Here is a 17407-nt window from a genome sequence, read left to right on the forward strand (position 1 = left end):
TGTGCTTCGAATTTGACAGCTGGTGTAAAATGGCGCTGCATAAGATGAATAAATTATCGTATAAATCTGGGTGACCGAGCTTCGCTCGGAAAACATATAAAAACTCGAAAATGCGCGTTTTCCCAGAGATAAGACCTAGCTAGATCGATTTTCCGCCCCCGAAAACCCCCATATACCAAATTTCATCGAAATCGTTAGAACCGTTTCCGAGATCCCCGAAATATATATACATATAAATAAATAAATATATAAATAAACAATAATTGCTCGTTTAAAGGTATTAGATATAGTTGGTCAAACCAATTTGTCAGTAAATAAGAACAAAAAAACTATATTCATCCTTTTCTTTTGGGTGCTAGTACTAGTGTAAGACAAATATAGTATTATTCTCTCTGTCTATGTTTGAAATGAGACAGTCCTTTGACAAACTATAAAAAGAATAAGAATAAGAATAAAGATCAATTTATTTCAGCAAATAGGTTACAGATATACCAGGGGTCTCCGCACTAGGCAATGCCTGTATCGCGGGGAACCAAATTACAATTAAATATCTAAACTATAGGTAGGTAAACTATATAAGTACCTGCGCCGGCTATGCCTAAGAAGGCCTGAGAGGCTACCGCGAAAACCGAAATTAGGTAGCAAATTGCGGAGATCTTTCTCTTTTACTCCAATTAAGTCGTAATTAGAGTGACAGAGAAAAATGCCCGCAATTTGCGAACTTCGATTTTCGCGGTTATATACCACTGGGTGCGTAGCCACTAGCCAACCAATCGTTAACGCTCCGTAGCGAACGAAACGCAACTGTCACTGTCGCACTAATGTGGAAGAGTGAATAGACAGAGACGACTACGATACGCTACGGAGCGTTAACGATTGGCACGTTGACTACGCGCCCTGCCCCTAGCCAAGGTGACAATCGCTATCGCTTCGACAACGAAACGCTTTGTGACTCTCTATCACTTTTCCATATTAGTGCGACATTGACAGTTTGCTTTTCGTTCGCTACGGAGCGTCAACGATTGGCACGTTGGCTACGCGCCCGTTTCTTAAGTTTACCTACTTTTTGACCGAGCATTAGCGAAGGCCCCGTTTCAGCTTCGACAAAAACACGTCAAAATTTCATAGAAGTTTGATAGAAGAAATTCATAGAAGATTTTTTACAATAACACTTGCACTGCGTGTGCTATCAAAATTGCTGCAGACTTACCTTTGTCTAACTTTATCACCGTAGGACTATAATTTCATACGGAACCTTTTTCGTAATGCTCCGTCTCACTCTAAACTGATTTCGTGCGGAACAACCCACGTTTAGCCTACAGCTAAGGGTGTAACTAGAAATAGAAATTAAAAAAAACTCATCAAGGTCTAGTTCAAATTTGGACCTTAAAGTAACGTATTAGAGTTGTATTCCTCGTATATTTTGGTGGTTGTTAAGTCGTTTTGTTAATTAAGGGCAGGTTTGCAGACCTTCAATATAGTATCCGGTTGTCCCCCGATTTATAATAGTTTGGTTAGACAGAGGGTGTGGCGCGAGTGTAGGCGAGTATAACCATAGAGAAATATAAGTGAAGAAAGAGTGGTAACTCCATACATCAGTTTTCTTACCAAAACGCGAGTTATTTCGTAGTCGACATCTAGCGTCAAGTAGTGGAACTATCAGTACCGCTACTTGACACCAGGATGTCACAAGTGTCGCACCGGACGAAAAATGTACTGCTAAAACAATTTACAACTAATATTATAAGCAGAAGGTGTTGAAAATAGAGTTCCGGTGCATCGGGTTAATAATATTAGCTAAAAATTGTTGAGCGTTAGAGTTTTACTTTGCTGCTACATCTATTGTCAACTAGCAGAACTGATAATGTCCGCTACTTGACGCTAGATGTCGACTACGAAATAACTCGCGTTTTGGTAAGAAAACTGATGTATGGAGTTACTACTCTTTCTTTACTTATATTTCTCTATGCTTTCCACTGAGGTCGAGATGAGCGAAGGTGAGGGAAGTGCGGGAATCAACCAAAAAGTGTTAGAGAAGATAAAGGGGCGTTTTCTAAAATAAATATCGAAAACCTGATTCCTTCAAATCTGGACATTCTTGGGCTCATTCTACTCAGAATCGACAGCATTCTCCATCCTCCCATTAAACAAGGATGTCCCAAAATGTCCATTCCATTACGTCACGTTTTAGTATGAGAAATTTTTTCACTTGTATGGACGTGACGTAGTGGATTGTACAATTTTCATACAAATTTTTGGGACAAGTTTTTTTATCATCAGGGTTGAATATGCTAGTTTTTCTCAGTTGAAAGAACCCAAAAACACCAGGATCTGTGAGAATCGGGTTTTCAATTGATATTTATTTTAGAAAACGCCCAAAGATAGTCTATTCTCCAAGTAGGCATAATTACAATATTTAGGGCCGGTACGGACGGACTGCAAACCGACTGCAACTTGTACGGGAACTGAGGTTCTACCGCGAACAACGAATTTCGCTTATTTCGGGCATAGATAGGTAGATATTAGATAATCACTTTATTCATATCCACAACATACATGGTAATTAATTACAAAGAGTGATTTATTAAACATTAGCATGCAGCTTATATTAAGAGAAAAACTAATATGTGACGTTATCTATGAAAAGGGACCTTATTGTCGATGGCGCTTACGCCATTATTAACGATGCTCTGATAGTAATATGTACAATGTTATTTTTTTGTAACTATATTAATTCAAAAGCTTTACCTTTAACCGCGTTAAGTGGGACCACACCCTCGGAGACTGTCAAAACACAAGGCCATTATATCTGCAGTTGTCACTGACTTATTACTTAACACATACAGTTCATTTCAGTTTAACTTTGATTGCAAATAAGTTGGTTGAGACCGTTCAGGCCAATTCGAATTTTAGTTATTCGATCTGTTACCGATATGATTCTGATCTGTCAGTGTCAAAAGTGACGTTTTTGGTTTAAGATATTTCAATTGTGACACTGACAGCTCAGTATCATATCGGAAACAGATCGAATAACTAAAACCCGAATTGGCCTGTTTGTTGGAATGTCAACTGTTATTAATCATCTTATTGTGCACTTAAGCGGGTAATTGAATTACTTCGCTAATTAGGTAAATAAGGTTGTTAATTATTATAAAGGGAAACTTCTTGAGCTTAGGGACTTACTTAGTCAATTTGTGTAAGGATGTCCCTATTATATTTATTATTTTAATTATAAAATATTTTTTCTACTCCCGTACTTTTATTTGTCATTTAAAGGGTCGTGCACACACCTTTAAACCCCTATCTTATAGTTGTCAAGACAAGTCTTTAGTATATTCCCCAAAAAAGTATTTATCAACTTACAAGCAGTATCTTTTTGACACTTTTACAATACTTCGTGTAGTCACCACTTAAAAAATATTGTATGAAATACATTGTTGCAAACCTAATTTTAACGGTCATCTCTGACAGATGAGTGAACCAGACATGTTTTTTTATTTCATTCATTCTTTTCCCGCCCGTACCCTCCATTCTTTGCTACTCTTGAATGAAAAATATTTGTTAATTTTAAGGTCAAAGGTTATTTGCTTGGTCGTAGAAAAAGTATTGTATGCAACGTTGTTTAACTGAGTCAAAAAATACTCGTGGCGTCTTTATTAACAATTTTCGGCTTCGCCTCAAATTGTTACTCACGCCACTCGCCTTTTTTGACCTCTCTTAAACAACGGTTGCATAAAATACTATAATTTTTGAGGACCTTAAAGGCGTCAACATAACAAACTGACGGCGCATGTTAAAAAACACTGGATCAGTTATAATAATAGACATGCTTTTTGCCACGGCACCCGTTTTTAAAAAAAAGCAATCGTATCGTATTCGTTACGGTAACGATTATAATATAATGTTGCATCGATTATATAACACTAATAGTTTCGTGCGCGAGATCTAGGGCAGGGTCATCTGGTCATGTGTACCTACAGTCAACGATAATAGTAGCAGCAAAGAGTGCACTTTGTGTTATTGCCAGTGCCACCAATATATAAAGGATGTTTTTTTTAAAACACGTAAAAATAAATTTTCACCTCAGCAGCTCGAACAAGGGTACTTTGCTACTTAAAAACAGTGAGCAAAATCGCATTTTGCTCACTGAGTGAGACAAAACGAGCAAAATGCGATTTTGCTCACTCAGTGAGCAAAATGCGATTTTGCTCACTGTTTTTAAGTAGCAAAGTACCCTTGTTCGAGATGCTGAGGTGAAAATTTAATTGTTGCTATATCTTAAGAAAACATGAGTGAATAGAGGTAAGTGATGAAGAAGGAATACATTTTTCGGGTTCTCTAATATGTTCTCACTGCTGAGGCGAAAAGTTTTGTGAACTACACGAGATCAAAGTTATTTACATCTCGTGCGCTTTTGAGTCCCTTACTACGCTCAAGATTCTAAATTAGATTCACTCGCTACGCTCGTGAATCTATCATAGAATCTTTCGCTTGCACGGGACTCAAAATAAGCACTCGAAGAAATATCAAACTTTGATCTCTTGTTGTACAAATAACTATTTATTATAATGGTATTGGTTTTATTTAAAAGATATTCTTATGCTATTGGTTCTTAAAAATGATATCGGGCATATGGGCGCCACTGCTGGCTCGAATGAAGCGTAATCGGGAAGTCCAATTTTAGACCATTTTTTCGAGCCACTGGGGCCGTACAATTGGCAATAACGCGGCGAATTTTGGCTTCCAAGTGATCTGCGTAGACACCCAAAGAAAGTAATCCATAGGCGTGAGATCACACGATCGTGGAGGCAAGTTCACAGGTCCATTACGGGAAACTATGCTCTCATCGAATGTTTCCCGCAATAACTTGATGGTGATTTTGATTTTCAAAATAAATTTGCACAATTTTCAATCGTTGTTCTGGAGTAAGTCTATTCATTGTGAAAATGGCAAAACGTACTGACCACAAATACCCCGCCAACTGTTAAATTGACAATCACTTGAAACAGTTATGCCAATTTAAAAACCAAACCTCTAAAAAAAACACCCGTTATTACCTCTTCTTTTGTCAATCATCGTCATAACTTCTACTATACTTCTATATCTTCTTTTCTTACAATCATAGAGAAATATAAGTAAAGAAAGAGTGGTAACTCCATGCATCAGTTTTCTTACCAAAACGCAAGTTACTTCGTAGTAGTACCTTTTTTCCATTTTTTAATCCTTCTTCCTCGCGTTGTACCGGCATTTTGGTCACGGCTCATGGGAGCCCGGGGTCCGCTTGGCAACTAATCCCAGGAATTGGCGTAGGCACTAGTTTTTACGAAAGCGACTGCCATCTGACCTTCCAACCCAGAGGGTAAACTAGGCCTTATTGGGATAGTCCGGTTTCCTCGCGATGTTTTCCCTCACCGAAAAGCGACTGGTAAATATCAAATGATATTTCGTACGTACCATAAGTTCCGAAAACTCATTGGTACAATACGAACCGGGGTTTGAAACCGCGACCTCCGGATTACAAGTCGCACGCTCTTACCGCTAGGCCACCAACGCTTTTTTAATTAGGTATTAGAGATATAGAATGTTAAAATCTGATAATAATGAAAAAAAAAAACAAAAATTAATAATAACGGTAGGGCATAGCTATGATTAAAATAAATCAAAAAGTGTAAAAATGTTTTCAATAATGCTAATAATATCCAGAGAGGAAAATGGGGATTACCGCGAAATCAGAAATTCGCAAATTGCGGGATCTTTCTCTTTTACTCCAATGAAGGCGTAATTAGAGTGACAGAGAAAAAAGCCCGCAATTTGCGAACTTCGATTTTCGCGGTCGTTGTTAGACTAAAGACGTGCATAAGAAGTGTTCCTGTTTGTAAGTAGGTATACCTGTAAAGGTAGAGTCTTGGGGCTCGTTTCTCAAAAGCTTGTGACTTGTAATACAAGTGGAAGTCCCTTTCTATCAAAAGCTGTCAAAAAGTGACATCCGCTTGTATTACAAGTTACAAGTTAGACTTATATCGACCGGTGTTTGTATTTTTTTCGAGATCCTGGTCGATATGTCTAGTGAAACTAACCGTGAATCATTCAAAACTGTTTTTTTTTTACTTTATTAGGTACTTACACTAAACAGACATCGTACAATATCATGGGTAATACAATTGCACATTATGGCTTAAATCTAGCACGAGATCCAAAACAAGTGTGCCCAGCATGTTTTACAATTTAGCGGAAATATTACAATTTAGCGGAAATATTAAGTTACAAGCTGTTTAGATGACAACGGTTTCACTCAGTTGAGTTTTTAGTCGCTATTAAACAGTTTAAAATATGTCTCACGAAATATTAATGTCGAAGTTACAAGCTTTTGAGAAACGGGCCCTTGGTGACTGAAAGATTGTTACAATAACTAATAATAATTACTGGTAATAGTGGCAATCAAACAATAAAAATTATGATTATTATGATTATGATTATTAAGTGTGATGAAATAAAATGCTTCACGAGGTCCTATAACCTGTCGATTGGATAAAAACATTACCTTCGCAGTAAGGTCTGCAACAGGCCAATTAATCTAGACATTATTTAATTAGGATTACTCATTAGTCGCAAAAAGTGCTAAAAGCGCACGAATTCTTCACGGGTCGTAAGTTAGGTCAAAAAAATTCCACAAATTTTGGCAAAAAAGGTCGAAAAAACTAGTTAGATCTTACAATTGGCTATTTTTATATTTCCGAATGCAGCCGAGCAGAAAGTGTTTATAATACATTTTAATTGACTTCAAAATTTTGATCTCTGTTTTTCACGATTCTACAATAATACAATCTCCTACGCTTGCTCTCGGAAAGCAATATATTATAATGTGATACTTACTGCTATTGTATTTTGACTTTTATGTGAATTCATGTCTTTGTAGGGTTCCGTACCTCAAAAGGAAAAAACGGAACCCTTAGGATCACTCGTGTGTCTGTCTGTCTGTCTTTCCGACCCCCCCGTTTATCTCCGAAACTACTGGGTCTAAAATTATGAAAAAATACACAAAACATAGCTTGTCAAAGGACTGTCTCATTTCAAACATAAACGGAGATAATCATACTATCTTTGTCTTACACTAGTACTGGCACCCAAAAGAAAAGGATGAGTATAGTTTTTTTGTTCTTATTTACTGACAGATTTGTTTCGACCAACTATTACTATAGTCCTTTACCTATCGATAACAGGAAAACCTATTAGAAATGTGCAGTCAAGCGTGAGTCGGACTTAATGTACGGAACCCTTGGAACGCGAGTCCGGCTCGCACTTGGCCGGTTTTTTAAGAATATTAAAAGGAAACATAACAACACTTTAACTCTCGCTTTTTGTACACATATTTTTAATTACACAAACGGGTCTACCGCGATAGTTTCATTGTTTTTACCATAAACTCCGACGTTTCAGCTGAGTTGCACCAGCAACACAATGCAACTCATCATCTTCCTCGCGTTGTCCCGGCATTTTGCCACGGCTCATGGGAGCCTGGGGTCCGCTTGGCAACTAAACCCAGTAATTGGCGTGGGCACTAGTTTTTACGAAAGCGATTGCCATCTGACCTTCCAACCCAGAAGGTAAACTATTGGGATTAGTCCGGTTTCCTCACGATGTTTTCCTTCACCGAAAAGCGACTGGTAAATATCAAATGATATTTCGTACATAAGTTCCGAAAAACTCATTGGTACGAGCCGGGGTTTGAACCCGCGACCTCCGGATTGAAAGTCGCACGCTCTTACCACTAGGTCACCAGCGCTTCAAGCAACACAATGCAACTAAAACAAAACAATGAAACTATATCGCGGTAGAGCCGTTTGTGTAATTAAATATTTGAAGGAATAGACCAAATAATAAAAGCGGGCGGGGCGGCGGAAAGCGCCGAAAATTTAAAGCGTAACAAATATAAGAGCCTCGGTAGAGTACTCTTTGTTCAACTCGAGTTTTAAGTTCAACTCCAAATGGTACAAAACGGAGTACCATTTTGTACCATTTGGAGTTCAAACTCTAGGTCCATGGGGTCCCAGCGCGCATAAGTTGTTCGCAGAAATCGCGAAGCGTCTGGTTGACGTAACTGGTGACCGAAGAGCTGGCGGCTACCTCGCACAACGTATCAGCATTGCGATACAGCGAGGAAATGTCGCCAGCATCCTTGGTACAATGCCTCAAGGGCCTATATAGGAAATTAAAAACTAGCTTAAATCTAAAATAATTTTAGATATAAGCTAGTTTTTAATTTCTTTGAGTAATACCACTGTATATATCTTGTTAGGGTTCCGTAGCCAAATGGCAAAAAACGGAACCCTTATAGATTCGTCATGTCTGTCTGTCTGTCTGTCTGTCCGTCTGTCCGTCTGTCCGTCTGTCCGTCTGTCTGTCCGTCCGTATGTCACAGCCACTTTTCTCCGAAACTATAAGAACTATACTGTTGAAACTTGGTAAGTAGATGTATTCTGTAAACCGCATTAAGATTTTCACACAAAAATAGAAAAAAAACAATAAATTTTTGGGGTTCCCCATACTTCGAACTGAAACTCAAACATTTTTTTTTTATCAAACCCATACGTGTGAGGTATCTATGGATAGGTCTTCAAAAATGATATTGAGGTTTCTAATATCATTTTTTTCTAAACTGAATAGTTTGCGCGAGAGACACTTCCAAAGTGGTAAAATGTGTCCCCCCCCCCCCCTGTAACTTCTAAAATAAGAGAATGATAAAACTAAAAGAAATATATGATGTACATTACCATGTAAACTTCCACCGAAAATTGGTTTGAACGAGATCTAGTAAGTAGTTTTTTTTAATACGTCATAAATCGCCTAAATACGGAACCCTTCATGGGCGAGTCCGACTCGCACTTGGCCGCTTTTTGTAAATAAATGATTAATAGACCAAATGAAACCTACCTATGTCTTAGTAGTTTGTCCAAACAGGCAGCATTTAAAACATTGCGCAAAAGGTGCTGCCACGCGCTACCCTTCCGGTATGATTTGATATTTGAGTTGCGCAGAACGTTGCGCGGAAGCTGGCTTTCATAGTAAAAGCGTTCACGCGCACGCGCACGCGCATGACGCCCTTTCTTACCTTCAAACGCTATAGTAAAGGGCTGCGTTTGACGCATTTGCGTAAATGTGCATATAGTTTGTCAAAGGACTGTCTCATTTCAAACATAAACAAAGAGAATTATATTATCTTTGTCTTACACTAGTACTAGCACCCAAAAGAAGAGGACGAGTATATTTTTTTTTGTTCTTATTGACTGACAAATTGGTTTGATCAACTATAATAGGGTATATTTGACTGTATTTAAAATAAATTATTTTAGACCATGCATGAAATAAAGCACCACAAGATTAATAGAGAAACGTACCTAGACAGCAGTTATTTTTAGACACAATTTATATTTTAAAACCCGTATAAAACTATAAAGAGTAGGTGGTTTTATTGTGAAGTCACAGATTAGTGTTTCATATAAATTCCATAGTAGTAGTAGTAAAATCGTTTATACAGGGAGTTTATTGGTACATACAGTGTGGAAAGATAAGTCGGGCCCTGGAGGGAAACTACCTTAAATCCTTAAGCTGGCTCATTTTATTTAAAGGAGACATTCCTTTATTTTTAAAAAGAAACAAAACTGCATTCAAAGATTTTCTAAAACTCGCTTGCCTCGCCCGGGACTCGAACCGACTAAAAATTCCAAAAAATAAAAACTCGCAATTTTATTCTACTAGTCGATACAGTTAATGTTAATGATAACATTTCTTCAAGAAACATTAGGTCTTAAACTCGTCTGTCGTACAAAATATCCATAAAATGTAATATTTAGTACTCAAGATTTTTTTAGACAAGCCAAATTGAAGAAAAAAAGAAAAATACTTTGAATGCAGTTTTGTTTCTTTTTAAAAATAAAGGAATGTCTCCATTAAGTAAAATGAGCCAGCTTAAGGATTTAAGGCAGTTTCCCTCCAGGGCCCGACTTATCTCTCCACACTGTATAGTTTGCAAAATTAAATTGGCAGATAGGTTGAAAAAAAAAATTGCGAAGGTTTTTTCCCAGCTCTACGCCAGATTTTCCAAATTGTTACGTGCGCGGTAGTGAAACTTTTTTTTCGGAGTGGGGTTTTCGGAGGCGAAGAATCGATCTAGCTAGGTCTTATCTTTGGGCAACACCCATTTTTGAGTTTTTATATGTTTTCTGAGCAAATCTCGGTCTCTCAGATATTGTCTCTTTTTTAATATAAAAGGGATCGACATTACCCGATTACTAGCAGTCTAAAAGAGCTCTCAGATGATATGAGAGGGTTGAGATGGTTTGAACACGTGGAAAGAATGAGTGAAAGAATTAAGGCTGACAAAGAGAGTGTATAAGGGAGAAGTAGAAGAGGGAGTTAGAAGGGGTAGACCTCGGCGCTTTCTCTGATCAGATCGGAGAAATCCTGAAGAAAGGCCAGGTCAAGAGCATCCTAAACCGGCGAGCGTGTATGAGGAATGTTATGAAAGTAACGGAAGCGAAAGAGGTATATCAGGATCGTAGCAAGTGGAAATCCGTGGTCTCAGAAGTCTGCCTACCCCTCCGGGAAATAGGCGTGATTATATTTATGTCTTATGTATCTATCTAATCTATCTATCTAATACCTTTAAACGAGCAATTCTTGTTTATTTATATATATATTTCGGGGATCTCGGAAACGGCTCTAACGATTTCGATGAAATTTGCTATATGGGGGTTTTCGGGGGCGAAAAATCGATCTAGCTAGGTCTTATCTCTGGGAAAACGCGCATTTTCGAGTTTTTATATGTTTTCCGAGCGAAGCTCGGTCACCCAGATATTATGTGTAAAGCTAGAATGAGGCATACTTTAGTTCGTATGAATTAGAAAGCAGCAATTTTGTATTGTGTTACATAAACACTAGATTTTATTGCTTTTTTAAGGTATTTTCGGTACCTAAAGGCACAGACTACATATACTTTATGCTAAAGGTAAAAGTGAGGGTGATTTTCATTTCATTTATTAGAATCTTTATTGCACAATAGAAAATACAATGGTACAAAAGGCGGACTTAATCCTATGAGGCATTCTATACCAGTCAACATTCGGGCAATGCCGAGAAATATTTTGTAAGCGGTGCATCACTATGAAATTACCTGGAAATGTAGCCAGACTTATGGGCATTATGGCCATAATAAGCCTATGCTATGGGGTATAACATTTTAGTTTTTATTTTATTCTATTACTTTTTTATTTAAGTATTTATTTAAACTTTATTGCACATAATACCAATAAAATGTACAAATGGCGGACTTAATGCCTAAAGGCATTCTCTACCAGTCGATCATAGGGTAGGGGTGTAGGGTATATTTACTTCATAGTTAATTTAAAATAATTCATAGTTCATTTATAATAATTGAATAATGTATACAATAGTAATGTACCTACTGTAATTATTACGACGTGTAAAATTGAAATTTTATTAATAAATATTTGAATTGAATTGAATTGAATATGATATACTACAATAAGTGTGATAAATAAAATTTGTATCACGTATAAAAAAACCGGCCAAGTGCGAGTCGGACTCGCATTCCAAGGGTTCCGTACATTAAGCCCGACTCACGCTTGACCGCACATTTCTAATAGGTTTTCTTGTCATCTATAGGTAAAGAACTATTTTGTGTATTTTTTTCAAAATTTATACCCAGTAGTTTCGGAGATTTCTGGGGGAATGGTCGGACAGACAGACGCACGAGTGATCCTATAAGGGTTCCGTTTTTTCCTTTTGAGGTACGAAACCTTAAAAAATCAAAAATAAATAACCAAAAGCATTGGAGGGGGTTTTTATTTGTTGTTTTAAAAGCAAGGTTGCTACTGTCCGTGCCAGTGCACTCGCGCGAGTAGATCGACCCGGTCGCTAGTACTCGCATCTGTAGTATTTAGATAGTCCGCGGACTTTGAAATATTGCAGTGTTTTGTGTACATTCCAGCTTGGAAAAAGGGGAATTGGGGTAAGTTCAGTGTTCTAAAAATTTTTTCTTTTTGTTTGCATGAAAGTGAGTACAAAAGGTACTTAGGGAATATCTATTTTACGAATAGGCATAGCCATCCAGCGGGGTGATGTAGCCAGCCTCATGGGCACCCTTCCGAAGGGCACTGAATTGGGGGACCTTTCATAGGTGGGTATTTTTTGTATTGTTTAATTTTTAAGTAGGTTTATTTTAATGTTAGTTTAGTTTTGTAGATAGAAATTAGACGATCATAAAGCCCTTTTAAGCCTTTAATTGTGTAGCAAGTTGTACTTAAAGTAGTGTTAAGATTAATTTAGTTTTCAGATTTACAGTATGTGGTATTAAACTAATAAAATAAAACTAAAAACTAAGACTAAATAAAACTAAAATTTGTCTAGAAATGTTGTCCCCTTTGGCATGGTGCTTTTATCTATTGCAGTAATCTATTTTATTAAATATTTTTATTTGTGTTGTTAGCTGAAGACGCGCTGAAGCGCTGGTGGCCTAGCGGTAAGAGCGTGCGACTTGCAATCCGGAGGTCGCGGGTTCAAACCCCGGCTCGTACCAATGAGTTTTTCGGAACTTATGTACGAAATATCATTTGATATTTACCAGTCGCTTTTCGGTGAAGGAAAACATCGTGAGGAAACCGGACTAATCCCAATAAGGCCTAGTTTACCCTCTGGGTTGGAAGGTCAGATGGCAGTCGCTTTCGTAAAAACTAGTGGCTACGCCAATTACTGGGATTAGTTGCCAAGCGGACCCCAGGCTCCCATGAGCCGTGGCCAAAATGCCGGGACAACGCGAGGAAGAAAAAAAAAAACTTTTATCTATTGCAGTAACTAATCAGCCGGCCTAGCCAAGTTACAATCGCTATCGCTTCGACAACGAAACGCTTTGTGTCTCTCTATCACTCTTCCATATTAGTGCGACAGTGACAGTTGCGTTTCGATCGCTACGAAGCGTAAGCGATTGGCATCTTGGCTACGCGGCCAGTTGTTAGCTGAAGACGCGTTCGAATCCGGCGTCTGCCAATAGATTTGTTGTATTTATAGTTATCCAAAATAAGGAAGAATCATTATTTTAAATTAAATAGATTTCAATAGTAAACAAATGATTTTACCAAGCCACAAAAGTATTACATACTTACTTAATTAACAAAACTAGAATAAATGTCCTCTAATTAGAATTAGGTACATACATAGGCTCATGATGATGATTTAAAAAATCTTTTTGCAAATAAAATTATGCGTATGATCACAATGGATGCAGAAGGCAAGAAAACACACCCTTAAATTTATTTTATGAAAGAAAACATGTTAGGTTTTTATGATTTTTTTTATTTATTATTTCAGAAAATCGTAAGTGTTTCTTTTTGTCGGGATTTCGTGTTTTTTCCGCCCAGAATGAGGAGCTTCAAACTTACCAAATTATATGAAAATCTACAAAAACAACCCGGCCAAGTGCGAGTCGGACTCGCGCACGAAGGGTTCCGTATATAACATTACGCAAAAAACTGCAAAAAATCACGTTTGTTATATGGGATCCCCACTTAAAAAAATATTTATTTTATTTTTAGCATTTATAACGGCAACAGAAATACATCATCTGTGAAAAGCTATCACGGACAGATTACGGTTCATGTTACAGCATGGTGACAGACAGCCGGACGGACGGACGGACGAAAAACGGACAGAGGAGTCTTAGTAATAGGGTCCCGTTTTTACCCTTTGGGTACGGAACCCTAAAAATCGGCCCCTATAGCTAATTTAATCAAGAAAAAACATAAACTAAAAATTGAATTTAAAATGTTAATTTCTGTACGCACTAAGTAATAATGCGTTTCCTGGTTGTTTAACTCATTCAACATTTATAAGTAATTTTATGTGTCAGACTCATTGCGACTCATCCTTCGTGCGCGAGTCCGACTCGCACTTGGCCGGTTTTTTATTTATAATTGCACAAATGGTATATGTATAAACAAAATGTATACTGCATTTAAATGCACTTACAATGCTCACAGAAAAAGTGGCCTTTGCCTGTAAATAAATAATAATTACGGGAAAATCTGCTCTCAATCTGTTCCCACAATAGGGCTTGTATTGTAGGTTGTACAGTCACCTGCAATATATAATAGGTATGTATGTTACTCTTCGAAGGCCACAAAAATATGTGACATGCTCTTATGGCTCGTATAAGATCGTGTCAGATAATTTTGCGGCCTTCGTTGTGTCACATCCTGGGTTACATTTTGTACGGTAACGCAGTAGAAAAAGGCAAAAATTGTGTGGGAGATAACTTTTTTTCTCCTGCGTTACCGTACAAAATGTAAACAAAACAGTAACAATATCGATATGGTTTTTGAAAAATCCATTTTTAGGGCTCCGTAGCCAAATGGCAAAAAACGGAACCCTTATATATTCGTCATGTCTGTCTGTCTGTCTGTCTGTCTGTCTGTCCGTCTGTCTGTCCGTCCGTATGTCACAGCCACTTTTCTCCGAAACTATAAGAACTATACTGTTGAAACTTAGTAAGTAGATGTATTCTGTGAACCGCATTAAGATTTTCACACAAAAATAGAAAAAAAACAATAAATTTTTGGGGTTCCCCATACTTCGAACTGAAACTCAAAATTTTTTTTTTCATCAAACCCATACGTGTGGGGTATCTATGGATAGGTCTTCAAAAATGATATTGAGGTTTCTAATATCATTTTTTTATAAACTGAATAGTTTGCGCGAGAGACACTTCCAAAGTGGTAAAATGTGTGTCCCCCCCCTGTAACTTCTAAAATAAGAGAATGATAAATCTAAAAAAATATATGATGTACATTACCATGTAAACTTCCACCAAAAATTGGTTTGAACGAGATCTAGTAAGTAGTTTTTTTTATAAGTCATAAATCGCCTAAATACGGAACCCTTCATGGGCGAGTCCGACTCGCACTTGGCCGCTTTTTCTTTGGTATGGGAGTCTAGGGACACGAAATGAAGTGTTGTAAAAGTTGATTCACCCACATATATTGTTGCATGTGACTGTAAATTATGAAAAACGGCAGCCGTCTTTTCTTTTGAATTTCGCGCATTTTTTTACTGGCAAGATTTGCTTGACCAGCTATAGATGTCATGATTCTGCTCTATATCGTTTTTGGCGAACCGCGAGTTTGAAGTTCGGGGCGAACTATTAAAGAATGACTTTTAGGGGATTTTTTTATTATTTTCACAAATATATATTTTTTTTTGAACGTTAAAATCTAAAAAAAAACAGATATCAATCGCTATGTTATGATATGTTTATGAATTCGCAAAAATATTTAAAAGTACCTATTAAATTCAACAATTTAATATTACAGCCATGTCACCACTGTCACAAAGCCAAGTCGAATACAGTCTTGTCAAATGTAAGATGCCGCAAAGTCGATAACAATCACGTAACATCAACGCGAAGTGATCAGTACCCAACGGGGTCATTGTCAACAACCGATCTACAAAAACACAAGCAAAAATTACCTTTATTCCAAACATGTTAAGCGCCATCATTAATTTTAGCAACAGCAAAACTAACTTTGTTTTGTCTTGAATGTCATAACACGCTTGCAATCAATCAAGTGAAAGTTAAACGAAAATGAAACTTAAACTAACGTGTTAAGAGTTTTATTTCGTTTCGCTAGCTGCGAATACATGTTTGTAACGATTTTAACGCCAAAAGGTTTGTGGTGTAATGGAATTTAAATCTTATGACAAGTGTATTAGGGTTGAATTTGGGAAAGTTGTAAATGGGTAATTAAAAAATTTAGTTAACATACAATGGTGCATTTTTCATTCATAATTGTAATCGATTGTCAGAAAAAGAAAAAAACTTGTTGGAACAATATTGTTTTTAATGGTTTTGTAAATAACTAGAGCTACTAGATAATGCAGAAGGGTGAATCACTTTCTACATCACACTTGCGTAGTAAGCGAGCTATTTCACGCATGTGCAGCGGGAGTTATAGCTTTTTTATGGGTCTCTATTGTTTCCCAAATAGTTTTAAGCCTTAATGTATTGTTTGCCCGCATTTTCGTTTGCCCGCATCTGTAGAATAACCTAACGAAAATCCTGAAATTTTAACGGTTTCAGTTTTATGACTAAGTAATGATAATATGACAAACAATACATTATGACCTAACACTTTATGGGAAACAACAGGACCCCCTTTTTTTAAATGATGTTTATTTTGATTAATTTAATTGCGGTTAAAATATTTTTATACAATTTTCAATCGTGGCTTTTTCCGTCATGTCTCAAAGGATCATTGCCACAAGGGCGCCTTAAAACGTTTAGCTTCAAGCTTCAACTTCAACCTCGCACCTATTAGGTCATCTAGCTTAAGTACAACTAATAACAATAAAAACGAGTTACTTTGTCAGTTATTTATGTACAAAAGTAACCCGTTTTCACGCTCCTAAGTGCATAATAAATCCTAGAATTCACGTTCGCCGCGCCTTGTTGCAACACTTAGCCTTGGGGGTATGTCACTTGAATTTAAGATAATCTTGTTAGGTACCTAGCTTACAATTTAGAGCACGGATAAAGTTAATATAATATAGCGTATTCTAACTATAAGACTCCCGTGAGAATCAGAATCAGAATCTTTTTATTTGTGAAAACATAGGTACAATTATGCTGTTAAATTATGTACAGGTTTCTCTATGTCTTGCCCACGGGTGCAGGTATACAAATATTTGATCGCATGCAGCATGCATCTTAACTATAGGGTAGCAATTTATATACAGCATAAATTACACCAAGTTAAAATAAGTACATAATGATATTTAGGACAGGACAGGAGTCACGTCACAAAATAATTTTACAATTTTTGGAAAGCGTTTGAAAAATTTACCTAGTTATTAATTTACTTTAGTAATATCACCCACTGTATATATCTTGTTTGTAAATAAATTATTTCACCTAGTGAATTATTATTATTACAAAAATGTCCGTATCAATTTATGAATAAAGTAAAAAATTAAACACTCGACTCGACACTCGAGCTCGAGAATCGAACATGTTAAGATTAATTTATACGTGTTGCTCACGTAGGTATTAATAATTCGAATAAACGCTCGACATCTGGATTATATTATAAATATGAATATTTCAAGATGAAATTCAATCATGAAGAAGATTTATTGAAGATGTTTTTAAAGGTGCACTCCAAAAACTTTCAGCATCACCTATAATTCGTTTTTTTTAGCATTAGAAATAAGGTAAACAATCTTGATGTGTCTTTTAATTGACAAACACATTTTAAAAATAAGTTACGGCAAATATGTAACAATTATGAATCTAATACTATCATTTAAATTCTTCTGATTTCATAAGTAAGTTACTGATTTT

At 36.7% G+C, this 17407-nt stretch overlaps 1 protein-coding gene across 2 annotated transcripts in view; it reads left to right on the forward strand.

The window, feature by feature from the left end:
* Positions 1–11859: 11859 nt before the first annotated feature.
* Positions 11860–17407, forward strand: part of LOC134660469 (organic cation transporter protein-like) — a 60521-nt gene continuing 54973 nt past the window's right edge. The window contains exon 1 of one of the 2 annotated variants that reach the window (XM_063516226.1): positions 11860–12028. The gene's annotated coding sequence lies outside the window, so the exon portion shown is untranslated. The remainder of the gene's footprint in view (positions 12029–17407) is intronic. The other variant, XM_063516225.1, reaches the window with a different exon arrangement.

The sequence above is a fragment of the Cydia amplana genome, chromosome 27 (genome assembly GCF_948474715.1).
Source record: "Cydia amplana chromosome 27, ilCydAmpl1.1, whole genome shotgun sequence".
NCBI lineage: Eukaryota > Metazoa > Arthropoda > Insecta > Lepidoptera > Tortricidae > Cydia > Cydia amplana.